Source organism: Oncorhynchus gorbuscha, linkage group LG10 (genome assembly GCF_021184085.1).
Source record: "Oncorhynchus gorbuscha isolate QuinsamMale2020 ecotype Even-year linkage group LG10, OgorEven_v1.0, whole genome shotgun sequence".
Lineage (NCBI taxonomy): Eukaryota > Metazoa > Chordata > Actinopteri > Salmoniformes > Salmonidae > Oncorhynchus > Oncorhynchus gorbuscha.
Window position 1 is genome coordinate 96,452,366 of NC_060182.1, and position 21,031 is coordinate 96,473,396.

At 47.7% G+C, this 21,031-nt stretch overlaps 1 pseudogene; it reads left to right on the forward strand.

Annotated features, from left to right (window-relative positions):
* LOC124046993 overlaps positions 1-21,031 on the forward strand; it is a 75,131-nt pseudogene that overhangs the window by 21,988 nt on the left and 32,112 nt on the right.

Genomic DNA, 21,031 nt, shown 5'->3' on the forward strand with positions numbered 1-21,031 from the left:
ATAAATAAATAAATGATTTTTCCCAAACCTCAAGGGTGGTCTCCTGATGTGATTTTTAAAGCGAAAACCTGGAAAAACTAAACGGAGAAAACAGAATTTGGGGAGAGAATTATTTTTTATTTTTTTATACTGGCCTAATATTGTTCTTGGTCTTTTGTGTCTACGTCATGTTCTGCCAACTATTTAGCTGTGTATATTGTAAACCCTGGGGTTATTCCCTAGGAACCAAACAGAGGAAAACAGACTGAAACGGAGAAGGACCTACCTGAACTTTTCAAATAAGACACGCTGGTTTTCATTGCAACACGTTTTGCACTAATGAATACACCCCTAGTCTGTTTTACTGCTCCTAACTGTCCCCTGTGCGCCTAAATGTCCCCTGTGCGCCTAAATGTCCCCTGTGCGCCTAACTGTCCCCTGTGCGCCTAACTGTCCCCTGTGCGCCTAACTGTCCCCTGTGCGCCTAACTGTCCCCTGTGCGCCTAACTGTCCCCTGTGCGCCTAACTGTCCCCTGTGCGCCTAACTGTCTCTTCTCCCTCCCTGGATCAGCCGCGACAAGCTGTGGATCTGTATGGAGTACTGTGGGGGAGGATCTCTACAGGACATATATCATGGTGTGTTACTGTCTCCTCTCTCTCTGTCTCCTCTGTCTCCTCTCTCTCTCTGTCTCCTCTGTCTCCTCTCTCTCTGTCTCCTCTGTCTCCTCTCTCTCTCTCTCTCTCTCTCTCTCTCTCTCTCTCTCTCTCTCTCTCTCTCTCTCTGTCTCCTCTCTCTCTCTCTGTCTCCTCTGTCTCCTCTCTGTCTCCTCCTCTCTCTCTCTGTCTCCTCTGTCTCTCTCTCTCTGTCTCCTCTCTCTCTCTCTCTCTCTCTCTCTCTCTCTCTCTCCTCTCTCTCTCTCTCTCTCTCTCTCTCTCTCTCTCTGTCTCCTCTGTCTCTCTGTCTCCTCTGTCTCCTCTCTCTCTCTCTCTGTCTCCTCTGTCTCCTCTCTCTCTCTCTCTGTCTCCTCTCTCTCTCTGTCTCTCTCTGTCTCCTCTGTCTCCTCTCTCTCTCTCTGTCTCCTCTCTCTCTGTCTCCTCTCTCTGTCTCCTCTCTCTCTCTGTCTCCTCTGCCTCTCTCTCTCTCTGTCTCCTCTCTCTCTGTCTCCTCTCTCTCTGTCTCCTCTGTCTCCTCTGTCTCCTCTCTCTCTCTCTCTCTCTCTCTCTCTCTCTCTCTCTCTCTCTCTCTCTCTCTGTCTCTCTCTCTCTGTCTCTCTCTCTCTCTCTCTCTCTCTCTCTCTCTGTCTCTGTCTCCTCTCTCTGTCTCCTCTCTCTCTCTGTCTCCTCTCTCTCTGTCTCCGTCTCTTCTCTCTCGCATATCATCACAGTTATACCGTCAAATTATCGGCTGATTTATTACTTATAAATTATGTTTTATTTATTTCTTATTTAAATGTTTCATCTCTCCCCGTATGGTATGATCACACTGTTTGTTATGGGTAGCCTAGTGGTTAGAGTGTAGAGGCGGCAGGGTAGCCTAGTGGTTAGAGTGTAGAGGCGGCAGGGCAGCCTAGTGGTTAGAGTGTAGAGGCGGCAGGGTAGCCTAGTGGTTAGAGTGTAGAGGCGGCAGGGTAGCCTAGTGGTTAGAGTGTAGAGGTGGCAGGGTAGCCTAGTGGTTAGAGTGTAGAGGTGGCAGGGTAGCCTAGTGGTTAGAGTGTAGAGGCGGCAGGGTAGCCTAGTGGTTAGAGTGTGAGGAGGCAGGGTAGCCTAGTGGTTAGAGTGTAGAGGAGGCAGGGTAGCCTAGTGGTTAGAGTGTAGAGGAGGCAGGATAGCCTAGTGGTTAGAGTGTAGAGGAGGCAGGGTAGCCTAGTGGTTAGAGTGTAGAGGTGGCAGGGTAGCCTAGTGGTTAGAGTGTAGAGGTGGCAGGGTAGCCTAGTGGTTAGAGTGTAGAGGTGGCAGGGTAGCCTAGTGGTTAGAGTGTAGAGGTGGCAGGGTAGCCTAGTGGTTAGAGTGTAGAGGTGGCAGGTAGCCTAGTGGTTAGAGTGTAGAGGAGGCAGGGTAGCCTAGTGGTTAGAGTGTAGAGGAGGCAGGGTAGCCTAGTGGTTAGAGTGGAGTGGCGGCAGGGTAGCCTAGTGGTTAGACTGTAGAGGTGGCAGGTAGCCTAGTGGTTAGAGTGTAGAGGAGGCAGGGTAGCCTAGTGGTTAGAGTGTAGAGGTGGCAGGGTAGCCTAGTGGTTAGAGTGTAGAGGTGGCAGGGTAGCCTAGTGGTTAGAGTGTAGAGGTGGCAGGGTAGCCTAGTGGTTAGAGTGTAGAGGTGGCAGGGTAGCCTAGTGGTTAGAGTGTAGAGGTGGCAGGGTAGCCTAGTGGTTAGAGTGTAGAGGTGGCAGGGTAGCCTAGTGGTTAGAGTGTAGAGGTGGCAGGGTAGCCTAGTGGTTAGAGTGTAGAGGTGGCAGGGTAGCCTAGTGGTTAGAGTGTAGAGGTGGCAGGGTAGCCTAGTGGTTAGAGTGTAGAGGTGGCAGGGTAGCCTAGTGGTTAGAGCGTAGAGGTGGCAGGGTAGCCTCGTGGTTAGAGCGTAGAGGCGGCAGGGTAGCCTCGTGGTTAGACGTAGAGGCGGCAGGGTAGCCTCGTGGTTAGAGCGTAGAGGCGGCAGGGTAGCCTCGTGGTTAGAGCGTAGAGGCGGCAGGGTAGCCTCGTGGTTAGAGCGTAGAGGCGGCAGGGTAGCCTCGTGGTTAGAGCGTAGAGGCGGCAGGGTAGCCTCGTGGTTAGAGCGTAGAGGCGGCAGGGTAGCCTCGTGGTTAGAGCGTAGAGGCGGCAGGGTAGCCTCGTGGTTAGAGCGTAGGCGGCAGGGTAGCCTCGTGGTTAGAGCGTAGAGGCGGCAGGGTAGCCTCGTGGTTAGAGCGTAGGCGGCAGGGTAGCCTCGTGGTTAGAGCGTAGAGGCGGCAGGGTAGCCTCGTGGTTAGAGCGTAGAGGCGGCAGGGTAGCCTCGTGGTTAGAGCGTAGAGGCGGCAGGGTAGCCTCGTGGTTAGAGCGTAGAGGCGGCAGGGTAGCCTCGTGGTTGGAGCGTAGAGGCGGCAGGGTAGCCTCGTGGTTAGAGCGTAGAGGCGGCAGGGTAGCCTCGTGGTTAGAGCGTAGAGGCGGCAGGGTAGCCTCGTGGTTAGAGCGTAGAGGCGGCAGGGTAGCCTCGTGGTTAGAGCGTAGAGGCGGCAGGGTAGCCTCGTGGTTAGAGCGTAGAGGCGGCAGGGTAGCCTCGTGGTTAGGAGCGTAGAGGCGGCAGGGTAGCCTCGTGGTTAGAGCGTAGAGGCGGCAGGGTAGCCTCGTGGTTAGAGCGTAGAGGCGGCAGGGTAGCCTAGTGGTTAGAGCGTAGAGGCGGCAGGGTAGCCTCGTGGTTAGAGCGTAGAGGCGGCAGGGTAGCCTCGTGGTTAGAGCGTAGAGGCGGCAGGGTAGCCTCGTGGTTAGAGCGTAGAGGCGGCAGGGTAGCCTAGTGGTTAGAGTGTAGAGGCGGCAGGGTAGCCTAGTGGTTAGAGTGTAGAGGCGGCAGGGTAGCCTAGTGGTTAGAGTGTAGAGGTGGCAGGGTAGCCTAGTGGTTAGAGTGTAGAGGAGGCAGGGTAGCCTAGTGGTTAGAGTGTAGAGGTGGCAGGGTAGCCTAGTGGTTAGAGTGTAGAGGTGGCAGGGTAGCCTAGTGGTTAGAGTGTAGAGGTGGCAGGGTAGCCTAGTGGTTAGAGTGTAGAGGTGGGAGGTAGCCTCGTGGTTAGAGTGTAGAGGTGGCAGGGTAACCTAGTGGTTAGAGCGTAGAGGTGGCAGGGTAGCCTAGTGGTTAGAGCGTAGAGGTGGCAGGTAGCCTAGTGGTTAGAGCGTAGAGGTGGCAGGTAGCCTAGTGGTTAGAGTGTAGAGGTGGCAGGTAGCCTAGTGGTTAGAGTGTAGAGGTGGCAGGGTAGCCTAGTGGTTAGAGTGTAGGGGCGGCAGGGTAGCCTAGTGGTTAGAGCGTAGAGGTGGCAGGTAGCCTAGTGGTTAGAGTGTAGAGGTGGCAGGGTAGCCTAGTGGTTAGAGTGTAGGGGCGGCAGGGTAGCCTAGTGGTTAGAGCGTAGAGGTGGCAGGGTAGCCTAGTGGTTAGAGCGTAGAGGCGGCAGGGTAGCCTAGTGGTTAGAGCGTAGAGGCGGCAGGGTAGCCTAGTGGTTAGAGTGTAGAGGTGGGAGGGTAGCCTAGTGGTTAGAGCGTAGAGGTGGCAGGGTAGCCTAGTGGTTAGAGCGTAGAGGTGGCAGGGTAGCCTAGTGGTTAGAGTGTAGAGGTGGCAGGGTAGCCTAGTGGTTAGAGCGTAGAGGCGGCAGGGTAGCCTAGTGGTTAGAGTGTAGAGGAGGCAGGGTAGCCTAGTGGTTAGAGATTACAGATTACAGACAGCATCCTATCTGACCCTTATTATATATATATATTAAACTATACAAATGGCCTTTAGGGCAGCATAACCATCTTGTTTGTCTTTTTTTTTATTTGTCAGTGACGGGTCCCCTATCAGAGCTGCAGATCGCCTACGTCTGCAGAGAGACCATACAGGTAATTACACTTAGGTACAGGTTTCCTCGACACAGATTCTGCCTACTCCTGGGGCAGTCTCGGAGCAGGAGTACTGATTTTAGGATCAGAGTTGTGCCTTTCACATCACAGTGAATGAGGTTACATGCATAGGCAGGCCCTGATCCTAGATCAGCAAACCTAGTCAGAGACGATTGATACGTACAACAAGATATGTAACTTTCATTATACAGAAATACAGCTGGTATGTTGCAGTTTGCATCGTATGATACATTTCTGTATTTTCAAAGTTCAATATCTTGAAAACATGATTGCTGACATGCAACAAAAAATGGGATTATGTCAACAATGGACTAATGTCCTTAAAGTTCAGAGCTGTGTTGGAGTACCCATACTAACATACTGTATACTACATACTATTAGGTCATTTTAGTATACTGTAAACGAAAAGTATCCTTTCAGTTGGGCGTACTAGTGCTTCCTGTCTAACCGGAAATTGATGCTGTTGCTATGCAACCTCTTGCTAGCTTGTTAGCATAGCTAACAAATTACTAGCTAGACATCTTACGACTTCATCAACAATGTATATTGAGAACGCACAACGACTATACCATTTAGCTAACTAAGAATGACATGAATGATCCAAGTCAATACACATTGGGTAGTTAAATAGTAGATAGTTAATATACTGGTAAGGTCACTGTGTTAGTAGCCAGCTAACGTTAGTTAAGTAGCCAGCTCACGTTAGTTAAGTGGCCAGCTAACGTTAGTTAAGTGGCCAGCTAACGTTAGTTAAGTAGCCAGCTCACGTTAGTTAAGTAGCCAGCTAACGTTAGTTAAGTAGCCAGCTAACGTTAGTTAAGTAGCCAGCTAACGTTAGTTAAGTAGCCAGCTCACGTTAGTTAAGTAGCCAGCTCACGTTAGTTAAGTAGCCAGCTCACGTTAGTTAAGTAGCCAGCTCACGTTAGTTAAGTAGCCAGCTAACGTTAGTTAAGTAGCCAGCTAACGTTAGTTAAGTAGCCAGCTAACGTTAGTTAAGTAGCCAGCTCACGTTAGTTAAGTAGCCAGCTCACGTTAGTTAAGTAGCCAGCTCACGTTAGTTAAGTAGCCAGCTCACGTTAGTTAAGTAGCCAGCTCACGTTAGTTAAGTAGCCAGCTCACGTTAGTTAAGTAGCCAGCTCACGTTAATTAAGTAGCCAGCTCACGTTAGTTAAGTAGCCAGCTCACGTTAGTTAAGTAGCCAGCTCACGTTAGTTAAGTAGCCAGCTCACGTTAGTTATGTAGCTAGCTAACGTACCGGGTGCATACAAGCAACTGCTCTAATGATATGCTATGTGGTTTGTAAGGCTAGCGTAGCCTAACTTATTTGAAAAGTCGTTTACGTTATTACGTTGCTCAATATTATATATATATATTATATATTATTATATATATATATTATATTTTATATATATTGTATATTTTCTTGACATTTGTCAGCAATTAATTTGTATCCGCTCTTGTCGGAATTTTGCTGCGTATTTTCGTCAAATCTGAAAATGTTCTGAAGCCATGCCCATTTTCTGAAGAATTGCATTTTGGGCCCTAAAACCACGTAAATTTGTAAGTCGCTCTGGGTAAGAGTGTCTGCTAAATTACTTAAATGTAAATGTAAATAGTGTCCACTGCTTGTACACTGCTTGATAACATGGCTCTCGCTGTCTTTGTGTTCACAGGGTTTGGGATAACATGGCTCTCTCTGTCTTTGTTCACAGGGTTTGGGATAACATGGCTCTCTCTGTCTTTGTTCACAGGGTTTGGGATAACATGGCTCTCTCTGTCTTTGTGTTCACAGGGTTTGGGATAACATGGCTCTGTCTTTGTGTTCACAGGGTTTGGGATAACATGGCTCTGTCTTTGTGTTCACAGGGTTTGGGATAACATGGCTCTCTCTGTCTTTGTTCACAGGGTTTGGGATAACATGGCTCTCTCTGTCTTTGTGTTCACAGGGTTTGGGATAACATGGCTCTCTCTGTCTTTGTGTTCACAGGGTTTGGGATAACATGGCTCTCTCTGTCTTTGTGTTCACAGGGTTTGGGATAACATGGCTCTCTCTGTCTTTGTGTTCACAGGGTTTGGGATAACATGGCTCTCTCTGTCTTTGTGTTCACAGGGTTTGGGATAACATGGCTCTGTCTTTGTGTTCACAGGGTTTGGGATAACATGGCTCTGTCTTTGTGTTCACAGGGTTTGGGATAACATGGCTCTGTCTTTGTGTTCACAGGGTTTGGGATAACATGGCTCTCTCTGTCTTTGTTCACAGGGTTTGGGATAACATGGCTCTCTCTGTCTTTGTGTTCACAGGGTTTGGGATAACATGGCTCTCTCTGTCTTTGTGTTCACAGGGTTTGGGATAACATGGCTCTCTCTGTCTTTGTGTTCACAGGGTTTGGGATAACATGGCTCTCTCTGTCTTTGTGTTCACAGGGTTTGGGATAACATGGCTCTCTCTGTCTTTGTGTTCACAGGGTTTGGGATATCTACACTCAAGGGAAAATGCCGTGACATCAAGGTATAAAACCCCTATGTGGAGGACATAATGATGTCATAATACCCAGAAAACCTAGCACTCAACCAGTGAAATAAATGGTTCCAATCGTTTTCCCCCATAAGGGACTTTAAAAACACTTAAAAAAAATAATAAATACGGGCTGTGTTTAGTGTAGGCTTACTCTGGCGTGACATTTTGACAGCTGTGGAAATCTCTCTAGGACAAGGTGACTTTTTATCAATATATTCATCTCATCATTTATTCTTAGATTTAAAAAAAATGCTAATTAGAATCAAAGTAGACATCATGAAAAACTACAAATCCCGGCATCCATGCTCCTAAAACTACAAATCCCGGCATGCTCCTACAACGTCATCTCTAGCTGACACCGTTGCTAACAGGTATTGTGTCAATTAGATAGTTAATCCAGAGATTCTTACCTTTGCCTCGATTCGGCAGTCTCTCATCCAGACCATCATGGCATTTGTAGTTCTTTATGATAGCCACATTAACAACTAATTATCATTTCATTTTGGGGGAGGGTAAATACATTGATAAAAGTCACCTTGCCCTAGAGATTTTACACGGTTGTCAAGACGAGGTAAGCCTCCACGGGCACAAACCCTCATATGAAACCTTTCTAAAACCCTACGGGAAAAAATGAATGGTGGGAAAAAAACAACGATTGCAACCATTTCCTTGTTTGACCACTAGGTTTTATGGGTATTATGACTCATACTGTGGTACTCTATAGTACCATACACACACTCTCGCTCTCTCCTTTTACACCGGCTCACTGCATGCACCCTTGCATCAAAGAAACGTGTGTGTTTTATGTTTTTTGGGGGGGGGGGGGGGTATACCACCTACTTGAAAGATTGTGTCATCATACCTTTTTTTTCAATTGTACTTGCTATTTTTTTATGATTTCATACTTTTCATAATTATTTATGAAGTCTATCCACTTTCTTTCTTTTTTTCCCCGCAAATATATGGTTCTTCATCTATATGATAAATAGGCGAAATGCCGACTGGGCTGTCGGAGAGGCTAAATGCTGTCGGAGAGGCTAAATGCCGACGGGGCTGTCGGAGAGGCTAAATGCTGTCGGAGAGGCTAAATGCCGACGGGGCTGTCAGAGAGGCTAAATGCCGACGGGGCTGTCGGAGAGGCTAAATGCCGACGGGGCTGTCGGAGAGGCTAAATGCCCACGGGGCTGTCGGAGAGGCTAAATGCCGGCGGGGCTGTCGGAGAGGCTAAATGCCCACGGGGCTGTCGGAGAGGCTAAATGCCGACGGGGCTGTCGGAGAGGCTAAATGCCGACGGGGCTGTCGGAGAGGCTAAATGCCGACGGGGCTGTCGGAGAGGCTAAATGCCGACGGGGCTGTCGGAGAGGCTAAATGTAAAACACAGGCAACAATATTACCCCTGCACTTTGTTTGTGTTGACGCGGGAGGAGAGGCTGGGGGTGTGTAGTGTACCGCGGATGCACGTGACTGAACCCAGTTCAAGCCTAATATCAGACTGCCTGTGTTATCAAAGTGGATCACGGTTAGGCCCATGGAATATCTCTACTTCTTCCTCTGCCCTCTCTCTTTTCTCTCTCTGTGGTGCCCTCTTTCTCTTTCCTCTCTCCTTCTCTCTGTCATCTCCCCTCTATCGCTGCTCTCACCCTTTCTCTCTCTCTCTGTTGCTCTCTCCTCTCTCTCTCCCCCTCTTTCTCTCGCTAGCCATCTCTCGCTGTCTCTCTCTGTCTCTCTCTCCCCCTCTCTCTCGCTAGCCATCTCTTGCTGTCTCTCTCTCGTTGTCTCTCTCTCTCTTGCTCTGTCTCTCTCTCCCTCTCTCTCTCTCTCTCTCCCTCTCTCTCTCTTCTTTTCTCTGTCTCTCTCTCTCTCTCTCTCTCTCTCTCTCTCTCTCTCTCTCTCTTCTTTTCTCTGTCTCTCTCTCTGTCTCTCACTGTCTGTCTCTCTGCGCTGCAGGATGCCGACAGACTACTGTCATAGACAAGCCTAGCCACAGTACTGACCTACTCACTATAGTATTGCCTGCTAGCTACACAATAGCAATCACTTCATAACAACCAGTGGAAGATGATATAACACGTCATAGTTTGTGGTTTTATGCGAAGAGGAAATGTTTGAAAAAGCTATTGTTGTTCAGTTCCTCAGCGTGATGAAACAGCCTATTACACCCTCCATATATATATATATATATATATATATATATATACACACACCCTCCTATGCAGTGCAGGCTAGCAGTATTTGTCTCTGTTAGTACATTGGTTTGCTAATAACGGTATGATGTTTGGTCTCTTTTCTTCAGGGTGCTAATATCCTCCTAACAGACAACGGGGATGTGAAACTAGGTGAGCTATTCAACCTCTGTGAACACCGATAAAAGCTACCTGCCACCTCTACACTCTAACCACTAGGCTACCCTGCCACCTCTACACTCTAACCACTAGGCTACCCTGCCACCTCTACACTCTAACCACTAGGCTACCTGCCGCCTCTACACTCTAACCACTAGGCTACCCTGCCGCCTCTACACTCTAACCACTAGGCTACCCTGCCACCTCTACACTCTAACCACTAGGCTACCCTGCCACCTCTACACTCTAACCACTAGGCTACCCTGCCACCTCTACACTCTAACCACTAGGCTACCTGCCTCCTCTACACTCTAACCACTAGGCTACCCTGCCGCCTCTACACTCTAACCACTAGGCTACCCTGTCGCCTCTACACTCTAACCACTGGGCTACCCTGCCTCCTCTACACTCTAACCACTAGGCTACCCCTGTCGCCTCTACACTCTAACCACTAGGCTACCCTGTCGCCTCTACACTGTAACCACTAGGCTACCCTGCCTCCTCACCTCTAACCACTAGGCTACCCTGCCACCTCTACACTCTAACCACTAGGCTGCCCTGCCACCTCTACACTCTAACCACTAGGCTACCCTGCCACCTCTACACTCTAACCACTAGGCTACCCCTGCCACCTCTACACTCTAACCACTAGGCTACCCCTGCCACCTCTACACTCTAACCACTAGGCTACCTGCCTCCTCTACACTCTAACCACTAGACTACCCTGCCACCTCTACACTCTAACCACTAGGCTACCTACCACCTCTACACTCTAACCACTAAGCTACCTGCCACCTCTACACTCTAACCACTAGGCTACCTCCCACCTCTACACTCTAACCACTAGGCTACCTCCCACCTCTACACTCTAACCACTAGGCTACCCTGCCTCCTCTGCACTCTAACCACTAGACTACCCTGCCACCTCTACACTCTAACCACTAGGCTACCCTGCCTCCTCTACACTCTAACCACTAGGCTACCCTGCCGCCTCTGCACTCTAACCACTGGGCTGCCCTGCCACCTCTGCACTCTAACCACTAGGCTACCCCTGCCACCTCTACACTCCTAACCACTAGGCTACCTGCCACCTCTACACTCCTAACCACTAGGCTACCCTGCCTCCTCTACACTCTAACCACTAGGCTACCCTGCCGCCTCTACCTCTAACCACTAGGCTACCCTGTCGCCTCTACACTCTAACCACTAGGCTACCTAGCCTCCTCTACACTCTAACCACTAGGCTGCCCTGTCGCCTCTACACTCTAACCACTAGGCTACCCTGTCGCCTCTACACTGTAACCACTAGGCTACCCTGCCTCCTCTACACTCTAACCACTAGGGCTGCCCTGCCACCTCTGCACTCTAACCACTAGGCTGCCTGCCACCTCTGCACTCTAACCACTAGGCTACCCTGCCTCTGCTCTAACCACTAGGCTGCCCTGCCACCTCTACACTCTAACCACTAGGCTGCCCTGCCGCCTCTGCACTCTAACCACTAGGCTACCTACCACCTCTACACTCTAACCACTAGGGCTACCCTGCCTCCTCTACACTCTAACCACTAGGCTACCTGCCTCCTCTACACTCTAACCACTAGACTACCCTGCCACCTCTACACTCTAACCACTAGGCTACCTACCACCTCTACACTCTAACCACTAGCTACCTGCCACCTCTGCACTCTAACCACTGGGCTACCTCCCACCTCTACACTCTAACCACTAGGCTACCTCCCACCTCTACACTCTAACCACTAGGCTACCCTGCCTCCTCTGCACTCTAACCACTAGACTACCCTGCCACCTCTACACTCTAACCACTAGGCTACCTACCACCTCTGCACTCTAACCACTAGGCTACCTACCACCTCTACACTCTAACCACTAGGCTACCCTGCCACCTCTACACTCTAACCACTAGGCTACCCTGCCACCTCTACACTCTAACCACTAGGCTACCCTGCCCCCTCTACACTCTAACCACTAGGCTACCCTGCCCCTCTACACTCTAACCACTAGGCTACCCTGCCACCTCTACACTCTAACCACTAGGCTACCCTGCCACCTCTACACTCTAACCACTAGGCTACCCTGCCACCTCTACACTCTAACCACTAGGCTACCCTGCCACCTCTACACTCTAACCACTAGGCTACCTCATGGCCCTCAGCCGTGTGTGTCTTTCTCTGTGTGTAGATATGATACAGTCTGTGTAGTCTGTCTGTGTATTTCCCTGTATATAGTCTCACTTGTTATTTTACTGCTGCTCTTTAGTTAAGTTTATTTCTTATTCTTAACCATATTTTTTTGTAAACTTTTGTTGGTTTGGGGCTCAAAGTCTATTACACCTGTTGTATTCAGTATTTCACTGTGAGGTCTACTACACCTGTTGTATTCAGTATTTCACTGTAAGGTCTACTACACCTGTTGTATTCAGTATTTCACTGTAAGGTCTACTACACCTGTTGTATTCAGCATTTCACTGTGAGGTCTACTACACCTGTTGTACTCAGCATTTCACTGTGAGGTCTACTACACCTGTTGTATTCAGCATTTCACTGTGAGGTCTACTACACCTGTTGTATTCAGTATTTCACTGTAAGGTCTACTACACCTGTTGTATTCAGCATTTCACTGTGAGGTCTACTACACCTGTTGTACTCAGCATTTCACTGTGAGGTCTACTACACCTGTTGTATTCAGCATTTCACTGTAAGGTCTACCTTCACCTGTTGTATTCAGCATTTCACTGTGAGGTCTACTACACCTGTTGAATTCAGCATTTCTCTGTGAGGTCTACTACACCTGTTGTATTCAGCATTTCACTGTGAGGTCTACCTACACCTGTTGTATTCAGCATTTCACTGTAAGGTCTACTACACCTGTTGTATTCAGTATTTCACTGTGAGGTCTACTACACCTGTTGTATTCAGCATTTCACTGTGAGGTCTACTACACCTGTTGTATTCAGCATTTCACTGTAAGGTCTACTACACCTGTTGTATTCAGCATTTCACTGTGAGGTCTACTACACCTGCTGTATTCAGCATTTCACTGTGAGGTCTACTACACCTGTTGTATTCAGCATTTCACTGTGAGGTCTACCTACACCTGTTGTATTCAGCATTTCACTGTGAGGTCTACTACACCTGTTGTATTCAGCATTTCACTGTGAGGTCTACTACACCTGTTGTATTCAGCATTTCACTGTGAGGTCTACTACACCTGTTGTATTCAGCATTTCACTGTGAGGTCTACTACACCTGTTGTATTCAGCATTTCACTGTAAGGTCTACTACACCTGTTGTATTCAGCATTTCACTGTAAGGTCTACCTTCACCTGTTGTATTCAGCATTTCACTGTGAGGTCTACCTACACCTGTTGTATTCAGCATTTCACTGTGAGGTCTACCTACACCTGTTGAATTCAGCATTTCACTGTAAGGTCTACTACACCTGTTGTATTCAGCATTTCACTGTGAGGTCTACCTACACCTGTTGTATTCAGCATTTCACTGTGAGGTCTACTACACCTGTTGTATTCGGTATTTCACTGTAAGGTCTACTACACCTGTTGTATTCAGCATTTCACTGTAAGGTCTACTACACCTGTTGAATTCAGCATTTCACTGTAAGGTCTACTACACCTGTTGAATTCAGCATTTCACTGTGAGGTCTACTACACCTGTTGTATTCAGCATTTCACTGTGAGGTCTACTACACCTGTTGTATTCAGTATTTCACTGTGAGGTCTACTACACCTGTTGTATTCAGCATTTCACTGTGAGGTCTACTACACCTGTTGTATTCAGCATTTCACTGTAAGGTCTACTACACCTGTTGTATTCAGCATTTCACTGTGAAGTCTACTACACCTGTTGTATTCAGCATTTCACTGTGAGGTCTACCTACACCTGTTGTATTCAGCATTTCACTGTGAGGTCTACCTACACCTGTTGTATTCAGCATTCCACTGTGAGGTCTACTACACCTGTTGTATTCAGCATTTCACTGTAAGGTCTACTACACCTGTTGTATTCAGCATTTCACTGTAAGGTCTACTACACCTGTTGTAGTCAGCATTCCACTGTGAGGTCTACTACACCTGTTGTAGTCAGCATTCCACTGTGAGGTCTACTACACCTGTTGTAGTCAGCATTTCACTGTGAGGTCTACTACACCTGTTGTATTCAGCATTTCACTGTGAGGTCTACTACACCTGTTGTATTCAGCATTTCACTGTGAGGTCTACTACACCTGTTGTATTCAGCATTTCACTGTGAGGTCTACTACACCTGTTGTATTCAGCATTTCACTGTGAGGTCTACTACACCTGTTGTATTCAGCATTTCACTGTGAGGTCTACTACACCTGTTGTATTCAGCATTTCACTGTGAGGTCTACCTACACCTGTTGTATTCAGCATTTCACTGTGAGGTCTACCTACACCTGTTGTATTCAGCATTCCACTGTCAGGTCTACTACACCTGTTGTATTCAGCATTTCACTGTAAGGTCTACTACACCTGTTGTATTCAGCATTTCACTGTAAGGTCTACTACACCTGTTGTAGTCAGCATTCCACTGTGAGGTCTACTACACCTGTTGTAGTCAGCATTTCACTGTGAGGTCTACTACACCTGTTGTATTCAGCATTTCACTTTGAGGTCTACTACACCTGTTGTATTCAGCATTTCACTGTGAGGTCTACTACACCTGTTGTATTCAGCATTTCACTGTGAGGTCTACTACACCTGTTGTATTCAGCATTTCACTGTGAGGTCTACCTACACCTGTTGTATTCAGCATTTCACTGTGAGGTCTACCTACACCTGTTGTATTCAGCATTCCACTGTGAGGTCTACTACACCTGTTGTATTCAGCATTTCACTGTGAGGTCTACTACACCTGTTGTATTCAGCATTTCACTGTGAGGTCTACTACACCTGTTGTATTCAGCATTTCACTGTAAGGTCTACTACACCTGTTGTATTCAGCATTTCACTGTAAGGTCTACTACACCTGTTGTATTCAGCATTTCACTGTAAGGTCTACTACACCTGTTGTATTCAGCATTTCACTGTAAGGTCTACTACACCCTGTTGTATTCAGCATTTCACTGTAAGGTCTACTACACCTGTTGTATTCAGCATTTCACTGTAAGGTCTACTACACCTGTTGTATTCAGCATTTCACTGTAGGTCTACTACACCTGTTGTATTCAGCATTTTCACTGTGAGGTCTACTACACCTGTTGAATTCAGCATTTCACTGTGAGGTCTACTACACCTGTTGTATTCAGCATTTCACTGTGAGGTCTACTACACCTGTTGTATTCAGCATTTCACTGTAAGGTCTACTACACCTGTTGTATTCGGGGGCATGTGATTAATAAAATTTGATTTGATGTGTTTGACCCTCCGCTGTGTGTAATGTGTTTGTGTTGTGTATATATATATATATAATGTCTTTGTGTTATATAATCTGAATAGATCTTGTCACTTGTTGTTCCAGCTGATTTTGGAGTAGCAGCCAAAATAACAGCCACCATTGCCAAGAGGAAGTCCTTCATCGGGACTCCTTATTGGTGAGTCTTTCTCCGAGACAGTCCTCTGTCGGGACTCCTTACTGGGTTGTCTTTCTCCGAGACAGTCCTCTGTCGGGACTCCTTATTGGTGAGTCTTTCTCCGAGACAGTCCTCTGTCGGGACTCCTTACTGGGTTGTCTTTCTCCGAGACAGTCCTCTGTCGGGACTCCTTATTGGTGAGTCTTTCTCCGAGACAGTCCTCTGTCGGGACTCCTTATTGGTGAGTCTTTCTCTGAGACAGTCCTCTGTCGGGACTCCTTACTGTCCTCCGTCCCAAATAGAAACCCTGTTCCTTTTTATAGTGCACTACTTTTGACCAGGCCCACAGGACTGATAGGGCCCATAGGACTGATAGGGCCCATAGGACTGATAGGGCCCATAGGACTGATAGGGCCCATAGGACTGATAGGGCCCATAGGACTGATAGGACCCATAGGACTGATAGGACCCATAGGACTGATAGGACCCATAGGACTGATAGGACCCATAGGACTGATAGGGCCCATAGGACTGATAGGGCCAATAGGACTGATAGGGCCCATAGGACTGATAGGGCTGATAGGGCCCATAGGGCTGATAGGGCCCATAGGACTGATAGGGCCCATAGGACTGATAGGCCCCATAGGACTGATAGGGCCCATAGGACTGATAGGGCCCATAGGACTGATAGGGCCCATAAGACTGATAGGGCCCATAGGACTGATAGGCCCCATAGGACTGATAGGGCCCATAGGACTGATAGGGCCCATAGGACTGATAGGGCCCATAGGACTGATAGGCCCATAGGTTGATAGGCCTATAGGACTGATAGGGCCTATAGGACTGATAGAGGCCCATAAGACTGATAGGACTGATAGGGCCCATAGGACTGATAGGCCCCATAGGACTGATAGGGCCCATAGGACTGATAGGGCCCATAGGACTGATAGGGCCCATAAGACTGATAGGACTGATAGGGCCCATAAGACTGATAGGACTGATAGGGCCCATAAGACTGATAGGACTGATAGGGCCCATAAGACTGATAGGACTGATAGGGCCCATAAGGCTGATAGGACTGATAGGGCCCATAAGGCTGATAGGACTGATAGGGCCCATAAGACTGATAGGACTGATAGGGCCCATAAGGCTGATAGGGCCCATAAGGCTGATAGGGCCCATAGGGCTGATAGGGCTGATAGGGCCCGGGTCAAAAGTAGCGCACTACATAGGGAATAGTGTTCCATTTGGGACTTTCTTTCTCTCCGTAGGGAGTCGGGCCGAAACGCCATTTAGACGTGACTGTATTAATTCAGCACTGCCTCTTGTGTCTTATTGCTTAATAATAATAATAATAATAATATAATATATGCCATTTAGCAGACGCTTTTATCCAAAGCGACTTACAGTCATGTGTGCATACTGTAAGTGGTCCCGGGGATCGAACCCACTACCCTGGAGTTACAAGCGCCATGCTCTACCAACTGAGCTACACAGGACCACAACTGTACATACTGTATGTACTTTGACTTTTAACACAAAATATAACATTTAAAACATATCCCGACCCCCTTCATCAATCTTCACACAATACCCCATAATGACAAAGCAAAAACAAGTTATTAAAAAAAACTGAAATATTTCATTTTACATAAGTATTCAGACCGTTGACTCAGTACTTTGTTGAAGCACCTTTGGCAGCGATTACAGCCTCGAGTCTTCTTGGGTGTGACACTACAAGCTTGGCACACCTGTATTTGGGGAGTTTCTCCCATTCTTCTCTACAGATCCTCTCAACCTCCGTCAGGTTGGATGGGGAGCGTCGCTGCACAGCTGTTTTCAGGTCTCTCCAGAGATGTTGGATTGGGTTCAAGTCCAGGCTCTTGCTGGGCCACTCAAGGACATTCAGAGACTTGTCCCGAAGCTTCTCCTGCGTTGTCTTGGCTGTCTGCTTAGGAGCGTTGTCCTGTTGTAAGGTGAACCTTCGCCCCAGTCAGAAAAACATCCCCACAGCATGATGCCGCCACCACCATACTTCACCGTAGGGATGGTGCCGGGTTTCCTCCAGACGTGACGCTTGGCATTCAGGCCAAAGAGTTCAATCTTGGTTTCATCAGACCAGAGAATCTTGTTTCTCATGGTCTAAGAGTCTTCAGGTGCCTTTTGGTAAAACTCCAAGCAGGCTGTCATGTACCTTTTTACTGACAAGTGGTTCACTGGTCACCCTACCATAAAGGTCTGATTGGTGGAGTGCTGCAGAGATGGTTGTCCTTCTGGAAGGTTCTCCCATCTCAACAGAGGAACACTATAGAGCTCTGTCAGAGTGACCATCAGGTTGTTGGTCACCTCCCTGACCAAGGCCCGTCTCCCCCGATTGGTCAGTTTGGTCAGGCTCTAGGAAGATTCTTGGTGGTTCCAAACTTCTTCCGTTTAAGAATAATGGAGGCCACTGTGTTCCTGGGGACCATCAATGCTGCAGACACATTTTGGTACCCTTCCCCAGATCTGTGCCTCGACACAATCCTGTCATGGAGCTCTATGGACAATTCTTTCGACCTCATGGCTTGGTTCTTTGCTCTGACATACACTGTCAACTGTGGGACCTTATATAGACAGGTGTGTGCCTTTCCAAATCCTGTCCAATCATATTGTAGATGCATTTCAAGGATGATTAATGGAAACAGGATGCACCTGAGCTCAATTTCGAAACGCATAGCAAAGGGTCTGAATAATAATGTAAATTTATTTCTGTTTTTTTACATGAACAAATTTGCTAAATTTTCCCAAAAACATTTCACTCTGTTGTTTTTGGGGTATTGTGATGTCACTAAGGGGTATTGTGATGTCACTATGGGGTATTGGGATGTCACTATGGGGTATTGGGATGTCGCTATGGGGTATTGTGATGTCGCTATGGGGTATTGTGATGTCGCTATGGGGTATTGTGATGTCGCTATGGGGTATTGTGATGTCGCTATGGGGTATTGTGATGTCGCTATGGGGTATTGTGTGTAGATTGAGGACATGTATTTCATCAATTTCAGAATAAGGCTCTTACCGTAACAAAAAGTCAAGGGGTCTGAATTACCGTCCCGAATCTCTGTACATACTGTATACCACACCAGTAGTGAAACGGTCAAGCTGATATACATGCTTGTGTTAGGCGTACGGTACGTGCTGCATGATTACAGTCCTCATTTCTAGGAGATGATGTAAAACGTGTACATATGTAGACAAGATGGCAATATTGTCTGTTATCTACCAGAGGTAGCAGATTGAGATGTGTAATATGTGTGTTATCTGTGCAGGATGGCCCCAGAGGTAGCAGATTGAGATGTCTGTTATCTGTGCAGGATGGGCCCCAGAGGTAGCAGATTGAGATGTCTGTTATCTGTGCAGGATGGGCCCCAGAGGTAGCAGATTGAGATGTCTGTTATCTGTGCAGGATGGGCCCCAGAGGTAGCAGATTGAGATGTCTGTTATCTGTGCAGGATGGCCCCAGAGGTAGCAGATTGAGATGTCTGTTATCTGTGCAGGATGGCCCCAGAGGTAGCAGATTGAGATGTCTGTTATCTGTGCAGGATGGCCCCAGAGGTAGCAGCAGTAGAGAAGAACGGAGGTTACAACCAGCTGTGTGACATCTGGGCCGTGGGCATCACCTCCATAGAACTGGCCGAGCTGCAGCCTCCTATGTTTGATCTGCACCCAATGAGGTACAGCTCCTGCCCTAAACTTCTTTACTTATCAAACAATCAATGCTGTTTCTGCTCTCTACTTCCTCACTCATCTACCAATCAATGCTGTTTCTGCTCTCCACTTCCTCACTCATCTACCAATCAATACTGTTTCTGCTCTCCACTTCCTCACTCATCTACCAATCAATGCTGTTTCTGCTCTCCACTCCCTCACTCATCTACCAATCAATGCTGTTTCTGCTCTCCACTTCCTCACTCATCTACCAATCAATGCTGTTTCTGCTCTCCACTCCACTCCCTCACTCATCAGCCAATCAATGCTGTTTCTGCTCTCCACTTCCTCACTCATCAACCAGTCAATGCCTCTCTACTCTCTCTCTACTCTCTCTCCTCTCTTGCGTCTCTCTCCTCTCTACTCAATTCAATTCAAGGGCTTTATTGGCATGGGAAACGTGTTAACATTGCCAGAAGCAAGTGAGGTAGATACTCTCTCTCTCCTCTCCTTGCGTCTCTCTCCTCTCTCTACTCTCTCTCTCCTCTCTCTACTCTCTCTACTCTCTCTCTCTCTACTCTCTCTCTCCTCTCTCTACTCTCTCTCTCTACTCTCTCTCTACTCTCTCTCTACTCTCTCTACTCTCTCTCTCCTCTCTCTACTCTCTCTCTCCTCTCTCTACTCTCTCTACTCTCTCTCTACTCTCTCTACTCTCTCTACTCTCTCTCCTCTCTTGCGCCTCTCTCCTCTCTTGCGCTCTCTCTCTCTACTTCTCTCCTCTCCTCTCTCTGCTCCCCTCTCTCTCCTCTCCTCTCTCCTCTCTCTCTCTCCTCTCTCTCTCTCCTCTCTCCTCTCTCTCTCCTCTCTCTCCTCTCTCTACTCTCTCTCTCCTCTCTTGCGTCCCTCTCCTCTCTTCCGTCCCTCTCCTCTCTTGCGTCTCTCTCCTCTCTTGCGTCCCTCTCCTCTCTTGCGTCTCTCTCCTCTCTTGCGTCCCTCTCCTCTCTTGCGTCCCTCTCCTCTCTTGCGTCCCTCTCCTCTCTTGCGTCTCTCTCCTCTCTTGCGTCCCTCTCCTCTCTTGCGTCCCTCTCCTCTCTTGCGTCTCTCTCCTCTCTTGCGTCCCTCTCCTCTCTTGCGTCCCTCTCCTCTCTTGCGTCCCTCTCCTCTCTTCGTCCCTCTCCTCTCTTGCGTCCCTCTCCTCTCTTGCGTCCCTCTCCTCTCTTGCGTCCCTCTCTCTCTTGCGTCCCTCTCCTCTCTTGCGTCCCTCTCCTCTTGCGTCCCTCTCCTCTCTTGCGTCCCTCTCCTCTCTTGCGTCCCTCTCCTCTCTTGCGTCTCTCTCCTCTCTTGCGTCTCTCTGCACTAAGATCACTGTCAGTCGTTGCCTAATGCCTACGTAACAGACTTAAGATGATCGTAGTGCTAGGAAAGGTTTTGTGAAACTCCCCACTACAGTGTAGATGAAAGTCTCTCACCACCGATGGTAAAATAAGAGAATATAGTTTTATAATATATGATCTAATCTCAATTGATGTGTTGTATTCCAGGGCTTTGTTTCTCATGTCAAAGAGCAGCTTTCAGCCTCCCAAGCTAAAACACAAAACTAAGTGGTAAGTACAAGTACCCCTGTTATGTGACCTGGGGCAGTTCTGTTACACTACTACAGTCAGTAAGAGTAGGCTCCCTCCACCTGCAGGACCACAGCCTTCCATAACTTTGTTAAAGTCTCGCTGACCAAGAACCCGAAGAAGAGACCGACAGCTGAGAAGCTCTTAACGGTAAAACTGACACGTCCTCGTGAAAACATTAACTGCCTTGCTATGTTGTTGTCTTAGTAGGTCTCTCTTTATGGTGTCTCTCTTGTTGTGATGTGTGTTTTGTCCTATATTTATCTTGGGTCTCTCTTTATGTTGTCTCTCTTGTTGGGATGTGTGTTTTGTCCTATATTTATCTTGTATTGTATTTATTTATTTTATTTGTTTATTTATTTTAATCCCAGGCCCTCGTCCCCACTCGGCCTTTCGGTAGGCCGTCATTGTAAATAAGAATTTGTTCTTAATTGACTTGCCTAGTTAAATAAATAAATAAATAACTGGGGCATGAAACCATTCAGTATAACTCTTAAGGCCGTTTCCATACCCAGATGAAAACGGGCTCTGGGATTAAAAAGCCATCTCCATTTTGAAAGTGCTTTAGGAATAGGGTATACCAGCACTTAGAGAGTCTAATTCATCTAGAGTTGTTAATTAGAATGTTCTGGATCATTAGGTTGCCGTGATTCATCCTCTGAGATGTACCAGGTCTTAATGATGGTGAACCAGTCTTCATCTCAGTGGTGAAATATGGCAGAGGTCCTAGTTAATAGTTGTTACTTTTAAA